The sequence below is a fragment of the Anas acuta genome, chromosome 13 (assembly GCF_963932015.1).
Source record: "Anas acuta chromosome 13, bAnaAcu1.1, whole genome shotgun sequence".
Classification (NCBI taxonomy): domain Eukaryota; kingdom Metazoa; phylum Chordata; class Aves; order Anseriformes; family Anatidae; genus Anas; species Anas acuta.
In genome coordinates, this window is record NC_088991.1 from 7,611,032 (window position 1) to 7,625,293 (window position 14,262).

Below are 14,262 nucleotides of genomic sequence, written 5' to 3' on the forward strand. Positions count from 1 at the left end.
TTGCTGCCTGCGTGTATTAATGTAGCAATTACGCAATTATGACACTTGTGTGGATGTATTGTCTGCATAGTGCATGGTAATGATATAATGATTATAAAATCATTACAGGATATAAGCGTGCCTGTAAAATACAGTGCCTGCCCTGCACTCCTGATACATAGCTGCACCCTGTAAAAGGCCTGGCTCTCCTTGGAAGGTTGGTAAAAATTGTTTATTTTTATCTGCTGTCCGTTGCTGTGAAAAATTTAACCAATTTCCACAATTCAAGCTTTAATGGTTTCCTCTAACTACTGGCCATCTGTTGTAGTGCGGAAACATTTCCTACAGGGATGCCTGCTTTAACAAATTCTTGCCTTTTGCTGTCATATCAACTCAGCATTTCCTTGTCATCTTTCTGTTGGGATAAACTCTTCCTGAATTGACAGCTGTCACACACATGCTTAGGTAGCAATCGGGAAGATCCACTGACAGATCCAAGCTAAATCCTTTTGCTAGTTCATTATATTGGAATAAGGTAGGGACAGAGAAAATGTTTGCTGGGGCGTTTTACAGTGAGCTGTAGAATTTAATCTAACTTCTGTGTGTTACCAACATTTCTATAGAGTGAGGCTCCTGACTGGCAGAATGCACGATCCTGCCAGCCGTGGTCATGCCTGATGTTGCAGGCATGAAGAGTTTAATTTATTTCAGTAGGATGTCGCTACCTGGGGGAGACATAGCGAGGGGGAAGCAACAGAGGTCTAGGAAATAGCTGGTATAGAGAAGGTAAATAGCAATTGTTTGTTATATTATCTAGTGAAATGTTGCAGGAAATGCAATGGAAGTATATGGTAGGATAAAAATACAGTCTACATGAAGAGATTGCTCTTGCTGGTGGAAGTGTGCTGACAATCAACAAAAATCCAAAAAAGAGGCTGGACAAATTCATGGAAGAAACACCCTAAGGACTGTTACACCCAAAGGCAACTCTTCTGACTTGGGAAGTCACTAATGCACGAGTTGCTTATGTCTAGGAGGATATCCTGAAAAACCTGCCTCGTGTGTCTTCTCAGCCCCACTGCCACCCAGCCGTGACCGGCCGTGGGCACGGGACCCGTGCTTCAGCTTGGTACAGTCCTTCCTACATCGCCTGCTCTGTGCTCCGCTCTGCAGCACCTGAACGCGCTGGCTGCATGTTTGCTTGCATTTGGAGGTCAGCCCTACCTTCCAGCATGAATATTTTAAAAAATGAAGATGATGGGAATTAGCACAGAATGGAAAACATCTTTGTTGTGTTGAAAAAAGCGTTGAGATCTCCTAAGATAGTGTGCCATCTGAAACACAGCTCTTCCTCTGAAGCTGTTGACCTACTTTGTTCGCTATACAATTTCTTACAAATTTACTATATTATAACAGCTGTGTTCATGCTGTTCCAGTGTCAGCAATTCTATTATAAACCCCCTTTTTTACACACTTCCGTAATAACTCAGAAAACTTGGGTAAAACGTGGTTCTGCACTGGCATTTTATTCTCCAAAGCGTGTCTGCTTTGTCCCCTTTCTGCTTTGCAGAGCGTGGCTGGGGGCTCTGCGTGAGGGTGGCTAGCAGAGAGATCTGAGCCCGTCCTTGTGGAGAGGAAACCAAGGTCTGCTCTAGTCCTTGAGAGGCCGATGGCAGGCGTATGGTGCATGTCCTGTGCTGGTTTTTGGGCTCCAACTCGGTTTGGAGTTCCCTGCTCAACCTCTGTGCTTTGGGATGGCTCCGCTTGTGCTCCCAGGAGGCAGTCCCTGTGGTCCTGGTTGCCCTGCAGGCCAGAGTTTGATGAGATCCCCTCTTTTATTCTCTCTCTCTCTCACTATGGATTTCCAAATCGGGGCTGGTTAATCGGCTTCGTGCCAGGGCAAAACTACCAGATCCTGTTTGGATTTCAGTATGGGATCCCTCCCTTCTCTGTTCACTTCAGTTGGGCAAAAGGTCCGATGCCTCCAGGTGGATTACTAGGACTGTGGTGTTATGTGACTCTATTAAACTTGTTCTCGGTGAAAAGGTCTTACTGACATCAGCCAGTCTGTCTGGGTGAGTGGCTAAAGCCTTTGGCTCTGTTTTTGCCTTCAGTAAAATCAGATATCCATAATTTTTTTCTCCTTTTTTTTTTTTTTTTTTTTTCCTCCCATGTATTTGAGTGCTAGTGATAGAAATAGGCTCAAATTGGAATTTGATTTAAATGCTTGATTTTGGTCAACATCTGGCTGGATTGAGCAGATCAACCTTGATGGTTTGTGAAATAGTCACAGAGAAGACAACTTTCTGTCAAATATTAGGAAGGTAAAGCTGGATTTACTCTCTTCTGGATTATAAACCAGTCCAAATAGAAGTACTATTTACTCACAGGTCAAATTCTGTTCAAAACTGTGGCTGAACGTCTTTCATCTGAGAAACCAGACAGAAGTGTTACGTTTGGCTGAGCAGTTCCATTGCTTCTGAATGGTAACAGCAGAGCTCTTCTGTTAAGGCTTTTCATCATGGAAGAAAGCAGAGAGTTTTCTCTTTTCTGTTCTTTCTCTGAGCACCAAGAAATGCTGTGGTTCTGGGGCTCTCTTGGTAACTGATAGCCCATCTTGGGAATTTTGGGGAGTCTAACTAGATGGGCGTGGATATGAAACTTACCAGCCTCTAAGTGACAATAGCATCAAACTGTGTTCTAGAGGACAAGGTTGCTCCAAACACTACATACCCCCATGAGACCTTCTGTAGCCGTTTTGTGATCCCCTGGACAAACACTGCTGCACGGAGGTAGCACTTTGAAGTCTCTCTGTCCATCCTCACCTCTGTTTAAATTCTAGTACTTTCATCTTGGCTTCTCTGTCCTATTTTTCTCCTTCGTTCTGCTCCTGGCAGAGAGGTTTTGTGGCTCTCTTTCTCTCCCTATTTTGACTTTTCTGTACGTCTCAACTGCCAGCCAATTTGTTGCTTTGGGCTATGCTGCTTTTGTTAGTCAAGTTCAGCAGCGAAGCCCACGTGGCTCAGAATACTAAGTAGATAGATAAGGGTGCTCTCCTGAACCTCCAGTTCTGAAACCATCTAAATACCAGTGTTACTTTGACATCTGTGTGTGTTGTTCTATGCCATAGCTTCCATGGGAAAGAAATCCTGAGTATTAAAGCGATAACAGGACTGGGACTGAACCATAATGTTTTCAAGGGACTCTGCCTTCCCTTTTCAGAAATGATCTATTTATGAGGAGGCAACATTTAATTGATTTTTGAGAGTCAATGACTCGGTGTCGAAAAGGCACCAGAAAGTGGCACTTAATTGCTCTGCGCAACCCAGCAGCTGATTTTCAGTGTGAGTGACTTCCTGGCCCAGAGTTTTGGTCTTGAGCTTCCAGCAATATTGATAACCAGCTTCACAAGTTAATCATAATGCTTTGGGGCTCTTTAAGCAGTTTCCTGTCTTGTTCTAAAGTTTGCTTTTTGTGTGCATTTGAAAACATCTAGTACTTTCTGACATAGGAAACGACCGTGTTTGCCTTCTCTTCCATCCTGTGGCTTGAGTATGCCTCATGTTATTTGTTACCAATTTCTTTTCAAAAACAATTCTGTCTCCGTCTTTCAAAGCTTCATACAGCAGCATTTCACAACTTTCATTTCTTGTGCTGCCTGTCCTTTGCTTGCTTCTCTATGCAGTCGTTCTTTAAGCAAACAGTAAGCCCTGTAATTTTGTTACGAGCTAGCAGAACTCTATTCTCTCTCTGTAATATTCCTTCCTTTTTTGGGTGACACCCCAATCTGTCTGGGAGCTGAATATTTCAATGAAGCATGTCTGTTCTTTGCAGAAGCCAATGCCAATAATTTTTGGACATTTGGTAATAAACACACGGTTTTTGCACAGAAATGGACCCAGGCATGATCTTTGGTGCCAGTCTCTGTCTGAACTCTTCTGTGTTTGAGTCGTTTATTTTCATGCTGACTCGCAGATAAATGTTCACGCTATTTTTTCCCTGGGTTATATAATCCTTATTTAGGCAGCTGACGCAGCAATCTGAGTTGCAGTGGTACTTAGCAAGGAGTGGAGGAATGATTGGAATGATATGTTTTAACATTTCAGAGTCACAGGATGTTCAGCTTGTGCTTCATGACTGCTGAGTAACCTTATTGATAACGAGAATGACGCTGAAATACTGACCTCTTTTTAATCACACAGCAAAATCATGCTGTTACGCACTACTGCGTCTTACCAGTAGGGAATTGGAAAAATGATTTACTTACAGGTCTGCTAAATAGGTGCTATTCGTTATCCAGAGGGAAAATCAAATACCAAGAATTGAACCTCTTCCTTGAAAGTGAAATTAATGGAGCATTATCAGCTGTGTTTCAACTTCATATGTTTTGCTTTGATTTCACATTTGCAAAGAAGTTTGGTCACAGAGGACTTAATTTTATCTAAGGGATGCACAATAGGTAATGGAAAACCGACCTGCAACAGAGTAAGTAGTTTTGTTCTTCAACACGAACAGGTATTTTGGCCGCGTGTGCATTTTTAAAGATAGGTAAAACGGCGCCTGACCATGAGCTTACTACTAGTCTGACCACAGTTGCAGGTGGTTCAGTAAATTGAGACAATTCTCATCCAGACCATCTAACTCAGGGATAAAATGAAATACCGTGTGCTTTCGTACCGTACACTTGTCTGCAGTCAGCAGAGGATGTACCCTTTCCCCTGTGAAAGCTTTCTGCTCAGCTGCAGTCATCCTTCTCTTGATGCTGCCCAGCTGGAAAGAGCTTTGCAGGAAAGGGCTTGGGGTTGCTGGTGGGCACCAAGTTAACCTCGAGCCAGCAAAGAAGGCCAAGGGTAGCCTGGCTTTTGGTGGTCCTGCTTGGGCAGGGGGTTGGACCAGATGGCATCCACAGGTCCCTGCCAACCTCAACCATTCTGTGTCCCTCGTGGACCTTCTCCCTCAAGACCTGAACCCAGCCCTTGGCTAGTGTGGAGCGTGGCCAAGGGTGGGCATCTGGAGACTGTCCTTTTTTTTTTGGAGCTGTCAGTCCTTGGCCTTGCAGATGTTTTGGAGTTTGCAAGTCATGGGTCTCCCATGGCTAAGATGCTCAAAAGTAATTCTGAACTTGTGAGTATTGCAAACAATTTCATGAAAGCGATGAAGCCCAGTTTCTTGAAAAACTCTGTGTCAAATTAGGACCTATTTTTGTTGCTGTGGCTGGAGTGTGTTAGTGCTGCCACGAACAGTGGGCACTCAGCTCATCTTCTGAATCACGGATATTGTGCTGAATTGAAATGTAAGCTTTGAGAAGTACTTAATCCGTAATAATCACAATCAAGATTGAATTTTAAGGCAGTTTAGGATAATTAGCCATTTATCAAATGGATTTGTTTGGGGGTATTTGAAGTGCCTGGCTGCGTAGAGCTGAATTCTTCTAAGTTCCATCCCAGAGCACCCACCGTTTATTTTAATGATGAGCTTTTGTCCCGTAGCTCATTTATAAATGAGGTTGTGCAGGTCTGGGGTTGGGCATGTTTAGGCTGCGATGGGTTTGTGTTGTCGGTGGCCACCGTGTTGCAGTCAGAGCTGGGACAGGAGGCGGTCGGTGCCCTGAACTCATGGTATTTTGTGGAACTGCTCACATTTGGTTTCAGAGAAGTCGTGTCCAGGCAATTTGCAGCACCGGAGTGCAGAGAGGTGCTGCAAGAAAGGCACAGGAGACAGCCGAGCGCTTTCTGGCTCATTACTTGGCTCCGGGTTGCTACTAAAATGAAGCTTTAGGAACAGATTTCTGTGGGACAGATAGAGCTGTGAAAATAACTACGTAAACTCAAATGAGAGCCACTGAGGACACAGATGTGCACTGGGGAAGTGCTCAGCGATGCTGGAACAGATGCCCAAAGGTCACCCCTGTCACCTGGCAGCAACAGTTCCGGGAGGTAAAGGAAAAGGTTGGTGCGTCTGAGCAAGGGTATGCAAAAAGCAGTCAAGGACGGAAAGATGGTTTATTCTTAAGGAATAAACATGGAATTCTTACTGAGTGCAAGCAGTAAGGTAAGACAAGTGTAAAGGCAAGCAGGGAAGTGCTGGTGGCTCCTGATGCAGGGAGCTTGCGGTGCCCTGGGGAACGGAGCTGCTCGCTGGGTGAGGAGTCTGCTCTCTCCGACAGCAAGTTAGGCCCTATTGCAAGAGAAAGCAAATGTCTTCTAACAAGGAAAAAGAAATTCTGGTTTCAGCATCTCAGAAAAGTTGGTGGTCTCCTCTCTGGTCAGCTGCAGATGAATTTTAAGGGGGGTTTCTACGCTGGCTAGAAATGGAGCTGAGAGCCTGAAGGCAACAGCCTGCAGACGTGTCCCTGGGCAGTGCTGTGGCACTGGGGAGGTGGTGGTAGTGCTGGGGAAGAACGGGGGCAGGATGGGGGCCCCCGAGCCTCGTGTTATTCCTGAGTCAAATACTTGAAAACAATGATTTGATAAGGCAGGTAGAAGGAGTAGCACAATCAAGGGAACGTGGGAATCAAGGGGTGAAATTGCTAACCTGGTTGGAAAAGACGTTTTTTGTGTCATGGGGAAAAATGGGTTTTGAGATTTTTAACTTTAACCCTGCATAAGATAAAAAGGCAATATGAAGAACTTGGTTTGCTACATAGTTTTTTCACTGTTGGAATATTTGATTTGAGTAAACTTCCCTTGTGTTTGTCAGGTTCTTATTTCTCATTTTCTTCACAATATTTTATTTAGGAACTTAGTGGAGTGAGTAATGTCAACTTGAAAAATGGAAACCGGGTGCTAGTTAAACGCAGAGAGCTGGTGCTTTGTGTGCATTTCCCAGATATTTCCCCTTCCTCTTCTAAAATGTGAAAGCACTGTACTGTTCGATTGTGTATGTACATGGTGCTTCAAAGGACCATAGAAGAAATGGCTGAGAGTTTTTCTTTTTCCCCTGTTTGTAAACCACGCTTGGTGTAATTGAGTTGGCCGTGCTCTGGCCGTAGAGCCCCATGGGGCAGAGGTGGTGCTGTGGGGGAAGGCAGGGGGATACGAACTCATCCCTCACTTAGGAGTGGAGGCGAGGAAGGCACAGATGTTTTTAGATCACACTGCAGCGTTATCTAATTTTTATGGTTAGCCATTACTGTAACTACCTCAATGGAAAGGAAAGAGAAAATTGGTATGGCTTCTAAAACCAATGAGGCGTTAAATAGGTGACAATAATCTTGATATAAACTTGGAATATTTAATTGGCATGCGGAATACCTGTGGGGAGCGTTACGTTTCAGACTGTTCTCCAAATACCGAGTGCTTGTGCCATGGAGTTTGTGCCCACAAAGTTCCAGCCGATCCCACTCTCGGATGGGGTCACAGGAGCCCTTTGCCAGCAGCATTTCATTTCTTCCCTCTGGCTTTCTGTGCCTGGCTCTTTGCTTTCAAGGTTTATAAGGAATCAGCTTGTTTCAAGGCCTTCCCACAGAAAGTGTTGTCCTGCCTCACGGGGGTTTCCCTTTGGATCACATCCTCAGTCTTTAAAAAGCTACCGGGGACAGGGGCACTGGGGGAAGACCTCAGAGGCTGGGGATGCCCACTGGGCTCATGGAGCTTCCCTGCTGATACAGGGTTATTGGAGGTTGGAGGTTTATATGTTTTGAGTGACTGCTGCTCTCCTTTTATTCATTCAGATAACAGGATTTTTGCTGCTTTCTCAGAGAGGTGGTTTTGTAGCTTGGCTGTGAGCAGCACCTTGAGTTTAGTTTCCTGCTTGGTTTGGTTTTGTTTTTTTTCCCAATGTTCTTCTCTTGTCCCAGCTGCCACTCTCGGTTGTATCTCTGACTTCTTAGAGTCCCTGTGCTCAGCCATGGGCTGGGAACTACCAAAGGAGCTGGTGCTCTTTCTCCTCCCGTCTTGGGAAAGGTGGTGGGAAGCCGGCAGCGATGCCAACGGAGTGCTCAGCGTCCCTGCTCACACCGAGAGGACAGCAGTCACCGTGTGCCCTTGTCCCGGGCTGCAGAAGCCCAGGTGGGTGTGCACGCCGAGAGCGCCTGGCCCTCCCAGACCTGCCAGCCTCTTCACCAGGTAGCTTACCCTTATTTTCTGTTTGACATCATAACATGTATTTCCAAGTAGTAAATGTGTTTTTCACGTTCTTGCAGTGTTGTGTTGTGTGTTATGGTGCCAAATCTTCCAGGAATGTTGTAAGACCTAAATGTGATATACAACCGAAATCATGTGCAGCTGAGATCGATCCTTTCCCTTTAGACAGTAGGTACTTAAACAGTGCAAAAACATTTCCGTGAAGACAGACAAAATTCCTCTCTGGAAAAACCAAGTTCTGTAAATGAAACAGTGAATTTTGTTTTCTTGTGATGCTCAATTTTCAAAGCCTTTCCCCTGTGCCCCAAAAGCATTTTCTCCTGTGTTTGTTGTGCTCTGTTGTTGAAAACCTACCCTGGGAACATGCAGCACCCCTTTATTAAGTTGCCAAATGATTTTCGCAATCTTATTTTCCACATCTGGTTTTCAAACCTTTGAAAAGGAGCCAGGCCTGGGAAAAGAAGCAATGAATTGCAAATGCGCGTGTCTCAGAAAGTTACCTCGCCTTCTCTGACCTAGAAATGCTCGTCTGGAGCAGGGCAAGCGGTGACTCCAGCAAGTTATTGTGGCAGCAGCCCGCTGCTGGGGCATGCCTGCAGCCAGCTGCAGAGCAGGGCTCGGGAAGGGAGATGCCCCGCAAGTGGCCTCCTGGTGAAGCTGGCTGCTGCCGTGCACACTTGTTGGTTGTAGCATCTCTTTCTCTTGCTTTCTCTGTTCTGGTCTTCTCAGAAAAAAAGCTGCTCTTTTTTTTTCTGGTGCTTGGTTTACAAACGTTAAATACTAAAATAAAGTAGTAGCTCAACGGCATTTTCCTGCATGGCTCTGTCCGGCAAACTCGTTTCATTTCTGTGTCACAAGAAGCCTCTGGCCGGTCCCCTTGTGTAGCACACCAGGAGAAGCCGTGTGGCCGTGAGCCCTTTCTGCCACCCAGAGAAGCAAAGGAGCGAGATGCAGGGCCTGGAAAACTCAAACTCCAGCTGAAGCAGCTACCAACCACCTCCTGAGAGAGCCCGGAGGAGAGGGGCTCAGCCTCTTCCCTCGCAGAGCTGAGGGTTTCACTGTTTGTATGGAGGGAAAAACAAACCTCAGCTCACTGCGGTCTGTTGTGTGCTGTAACACAGAGCTGTGCTGTGGCTGATCCCTTAAGCTGCAGCCTCCAGAACCACAACTCTTAAGGGCTGAAGGAAGCCCTGACCCGTTCATTACTGTACGGAGGTTACCAGCACTGTACAATTAGTAGTAGCTTGTACAGTAGCAATTAAGAAGTCAGAAGTGTAGATGTGAACAATAGGCCATCTGTTTGACGGAGATAACTATTAAGATCAGTATGAATTTAGATGCTGCTTTACTGCTTAACCCACCCTAAATTACTTCTTGTGGTAGCGGCGCCTCGTTAGCTAATGAACGTTCTGTGGGAAACCCCCAGGACGAACGCTGGCGAAGTACTAGGCAAAAAATTAAATATTGATTATTTTTAATGCATCAATTAAACTTAATCATTCTCTAGGAAATACATAATGCTTCCCAGAAATAACTGAAATCCCACTGCTGGTTCTTATACAAGGTGATTTCACACCGAAATGAGTTGCAGTACAATAGACGCTTCTGCTAACTTATAATTTGTGAAATTCAGAAAGCGTTAGCATATCATTTAGATAATGAAACCTTTACACCCGCCTAGATTTGTAAGTACCAACTTGAGTGAAGGAAATGCTATTTCAGTGCTATTATATTAAATTATAAACATTTGCTGGGGGGTTGATGGCTGTATGTTTAATTTACAAGCTTTTCATTCCGAGCTTTTCATTTATTCTCAGCAATTTAGGAAACTGGAGTTTTAAAAACTCCTGATGGCAGTGTGAAAATCAAGTGCATATTCACGAGGCTGACCAAAGCCTCAATGATCAAAGTAGTTGATAAATACGAATCATTTCCAAGACACTTAATAACTATTTTTCTGAACGTTTTAATTGCCCGTTCCTCTCATGAACCACAGTCCGTCTCTCCCCGTCTTCCCCAGTTAATATTGGACCATTCTATTTAGGAGCTGCAGTGAAATGTCTCCGTGTGAAAATGGAAGCTTAGCTTGGGGTCTCTTGGCAATTCATTCAAATCTTAAGTGAGTATCTGAAAATAAGAGGTGATGCTTTGTTGCAGTAGATCCCAAAGGATCCTCATCGGCTGGGGAAGCAGGAGGATGGCGTAAGCGAGGGTCTGTGTGCTGGAGGGGTGCCCACCCAGGACCCCACGTAGGTAGCTACCAGATCTGGATACCATGCCTCTCCCTGCCCCTCTTTTTGTAAATTTTTTTTTTGTTTTTCCAAGGCCAGTAAGAACCCAGCGTACAGGTATCGTAGTAATTTGTAGCCTTCTTGAGAAGGAAATGGATTAAAGCAAAGAAAAAGGGTTTTGGATATCGTATCTTTCCATAACCCTCTTGAATTATCAATTAGAGCACTGCTGTTTGTGTCATTACTGTTGGGCCATCAACATTTTATTTGAAAGCATCCTTCCTTCTAAGGGGTTTTATAACAGCTAAAGTAATTTTGAGGCTTAGCACAAAAACCCACAGCATTTAGTTTGAGGCCATTTATTTTTATTTTATTTGGGGGACCATAAGGTGGTCAAAAGATTGAATCGTTACAGCAAGCGGAGTGCAGATATATTTCAGGGAAGGAAAGGATTTCCCACTCCTGTAATTTCACGCTTCCAAGGGAAGAGGAGTGATTTGCAGGGGTCTCACACTTGCCTTTTTATACTCCAGGTTAATCCCTTGCACTGTAACGCTCCCCGTTAATACATTGCACTACTCCATAATGGCTCATCAGTGCGTGGTGCCTCACGCAAAGCAGAAATATTGGGAAGCAAACGTGGAGAGACAAAGACACTTGTCCAAAGATCTGCTGTGAGTTTGAGCTCCAGGTGTCCAACCCAGCCCAGTTACCCTACATTTTGTGGCTTTCCCCATCACAGCTGCACACACTCAGCTGGGAGCCCTGGGTTTGGTCCATCCCCTCCTCTTCCTCCACCACAGCTGACCCTGATGTGGTGCTCGTAGCCAAAATGTGGCTGTGGGCATTTTTAGGGCAGGAGGAGAGGCAGCTGGGGCCAGGCAGCTCTGCACTGGGAGAGGAGCCTGGGGGTGCCTCGTGGGCAGCCCCACATCTGGCTCCTGCTCTCACCCTGCACAGGGATGTTGGGGCACACGTACCTTGCAGCCTTCCCCATTTCTTATTTTTAATTTTATTTGGGAGGATGAGGAGGGATAATGAATCAGGGGATTAAATGAGCTCCCAGACAGACTCCTGCAGAGCACGTCCAGCCCCTCTGGGCAGGGCCCCATTGATAACTGCTTGCAGAGAATGAGATTTCTCTGCCTTTTGAACCAGCTCTACAGCTGGTCATGAGAAGTTTTTGACCTTGATGTCAAAGATCCACCCAGCAAGCTGGCAGCTTTCTCAGTGCAGCGGGCTGCAACAATGGAAGAGGAGGAACTTGCAAAAGGTCTTCAAAGGGTTTGATGAAATAGGTTGTGGGGGTTCATCTGGAGCTGTTAGAACTGATGGCGTTAATAACCCACCCTTCAAAGGCTCCTGAAATCCATTCAGGTTTACAAGGTGAGACCTGACCTTCAAAAGGCTTTCTTCTTCTTCATCTGAGTCACCGCATTAATGGGGATGGCTCCTGGGGGGAGAGGAGCATCGCTGGGATCAACGGCATGTCTTAAATGTGAGCTGCAGGGTAATCACCTCTGCTGAAGCTCGCCAGGTGCCCTTTGTGCAGCCGCAGGGGGGTCACTGCCCAGCTCAGGGCCCGGTGGGAGAGCTGGGGGCTTTTGGGTTACGAAGAGAAAGGATGGAGATCTTCACAAATGGCATGTCTTAGGGCCCTATCAGCTTTGGGGTGGGTTCGTCAGGAAGATGCACAAGGAAATCTGTTTACTAAGGAACATTGTGGGGAATTAATATCTTTTCCTATCTAAACTTGTAGGAATTTTTACAGTATTAATTGAAAAACACTCGTTTAACTAGCTGATACAAATTGGTTTGGGTAAAGTGGGTTCCCTGAACTGTGTGAAAATACATAAAACGCGGACTATTTTTAGAATTCATTACATTTTTCTTACAAGATTTTAAAAACACACCTATAATCTTAAGCTTTTGGCTTCAGCTGCTTGCCAGGCTCAGCTGAGCCCATTTTTAAGCAGGTATTTTGCATGTTTGCCTTGCTATAATCAGTTGCAGATGAAGAGCTGTGTTCTGTTCTGTGGTAGCAGTGACTCAGGAAATTTGCAGTACCTTAAACAGCACAGACAGCTTGTGAAAATGTGGGGTGGGGAACCCATATTGCGAGAGGAAAGCTAATTAGGTTTAATTAAAGTTAGGCACAAATCATGGAGTTCAGGTCACAATCTAACAACCTCCCCAGGGCTTAGGGGGCTTTTTCATTAAAATCAAGCCTCGGTGAGGCAAAGCTGATTGTGCCAAGAAATCTGCTGGTTTTATCTGCAGCTCCTCAAGCAGGATTCTCATTAGCTTCCCAGTCGTGAGCGTGCAGTCTGTAGTTCGTACATTAAAAAGCTGGAAATATTGTTTGCTTTAAGTTATTGTCCTAGATCTGGGGAATAACTGAGGTGAGAAGGGGACTGACAGCAGGTATTTGTGTGTCCCTGTGGTACGAGAGCTAACAGGCGCCTGGTGAGGAACGAGACAAAAGACTTAAAGTAAGTAAACCCAGTATATTTTAGGCAAGACATGAAATTACATCGTGTAAGTCATTGCCACTGTATGGTGTGAAGGCCAAACGTATGGAGTTCAAAAATTCATTGGATAAATAAACGGAGGCTGAGTCCGTCAGCCTCTGTTAGGTGTAGTCTGAATTCAGGGAGTCCTGGGCTATTTATGTCTGAAATTGAGCAGCACCAATCTGTGTCCTGGGGCTCTGCTGAAAGGCTTTTTTGAGAGTCCACGTGCTCCCGGTGCCTTCAGAGGAGGGATCCTGAGCCTGTGGAGCCCCCGGTCAGCAGCACGGTCCTGCTGCGGGGAGTTTGAGAAGGAATCTGTGCAGAGCATCGCTAGGTCAGGTTGCCACGTGGCTTTGGATCCTGCCTTCACCCTTCGTGTCTGTAAAACCTGTTCACCCAGCATTTGGGTTATCGGGTTATTAGTGCTCCTTTGCTCGTAAAAAAAAAAAAAAGCCGTGTGTTCACATGCGAGGAAAAGTTGCAGCTTTATTTTGTCCAGGTTGCGTTCTGCTTGAGAGGTACAAAGCTGAGTGACCCTCAGTCAGCTGTGCGCAGTAACAGAGCAGGTGAGAAGTTCTCAGTGGGATTTATTTTCTGGATTTAACACTGTTTTTTCTAGAAATAATCTTCAGAGAGCTTCCAGCTCTTTCTTCATCGTGTCTCTCACCCGAGCTGGTGCTGAGCAGCCGGCCGGCCACCCCTGGGGTTTGCTTGCTGGGAGCCCAGCTCTGCGCTTCGGGGAGGAAGCCTTCCGTTTGCAGCTGGTGTGTGAGGTGCTGTGTTCGGCCTGAGCTGACACAGGAGGCATTTAGAAATTTCTCCATGTCTTTACTAATGTTTTTCATAGATTTTCACTGAAGAAAAATGTTGACATTCTGGGGAAAAAGGATTTTTGGCCAGCGTGTCACTTAAAATGTGTATTCCGGAGTAATTAGTTCATCTAGGTGTAGGAACCTACCTTCCTATACAAACCCAAACAGTATGATCGTTCATTGGTGAAGGATAATTTGACAAGCTGTCACAAGGATTTCAGCTTTTTTAGTTGTCTTCTATTTCGGTTGCTTCTGTCAAGAGGATTTTTTTTTTCTTAACATGAGGAAAATTCAGTTCAATGGGACAGATTTCCTTCCAGAAGATAATTTTGAATATTTAGCTTGCTGTAGTGGTTTTCCTCCAGCTGTCACTGCTTTCTTGTTCCCACACTCTTGAGAGAAGATTTTAAAAATAATTAAGAGTGTGCCTTTCCTAGCAAGGGCTTTGGTTTGTTTAAATTTGGCAGCTCCTCGTGCTCCTGCTGCAAACTGGGCTGCCTCGTGCCTCGCAGGTCACAGCTGAAGCGGGGCTGTCGGGAGGCAGAGGGGAGGGCTGGCAGCGAGACCCAGACCACAGAGAAGGCTTCAGTGGGATGTGTTGGCCGGTGAGCAGTGCAAACTATCTCCTTGGCTGCTGGGGAGG

The 14,262-nt window shown here is 45.5% G+C and overlaps 1 protein-coding gene across 26 annotated transcripts in view; it reads left to right on the forward strand.

Annotated features, from left to right (window-relative positions):
- Positions 1–14,262, forward strand: part of IL1RAPL2 (interleukin 1 receptor accessory protein like 2) — a 397,669-nt gene that overhangs the window by 166,457 nt on the left and 216,950 nt on the right. The window contains exon 2 of one of the 26 annotated variants that reach the window (XM_068697307.1): positions 109–196. The exons of the other annotated variants lie outside the window; for them this stretch is intronic. The gene's annotated coding sequence lies outside the window, so the exon portion shown is untranslated. The remainder of the gene's footprint in view (positions 1–108; positions 197–14,262) is intronic. 26 annotated transcript variants of the gene reach the window in all.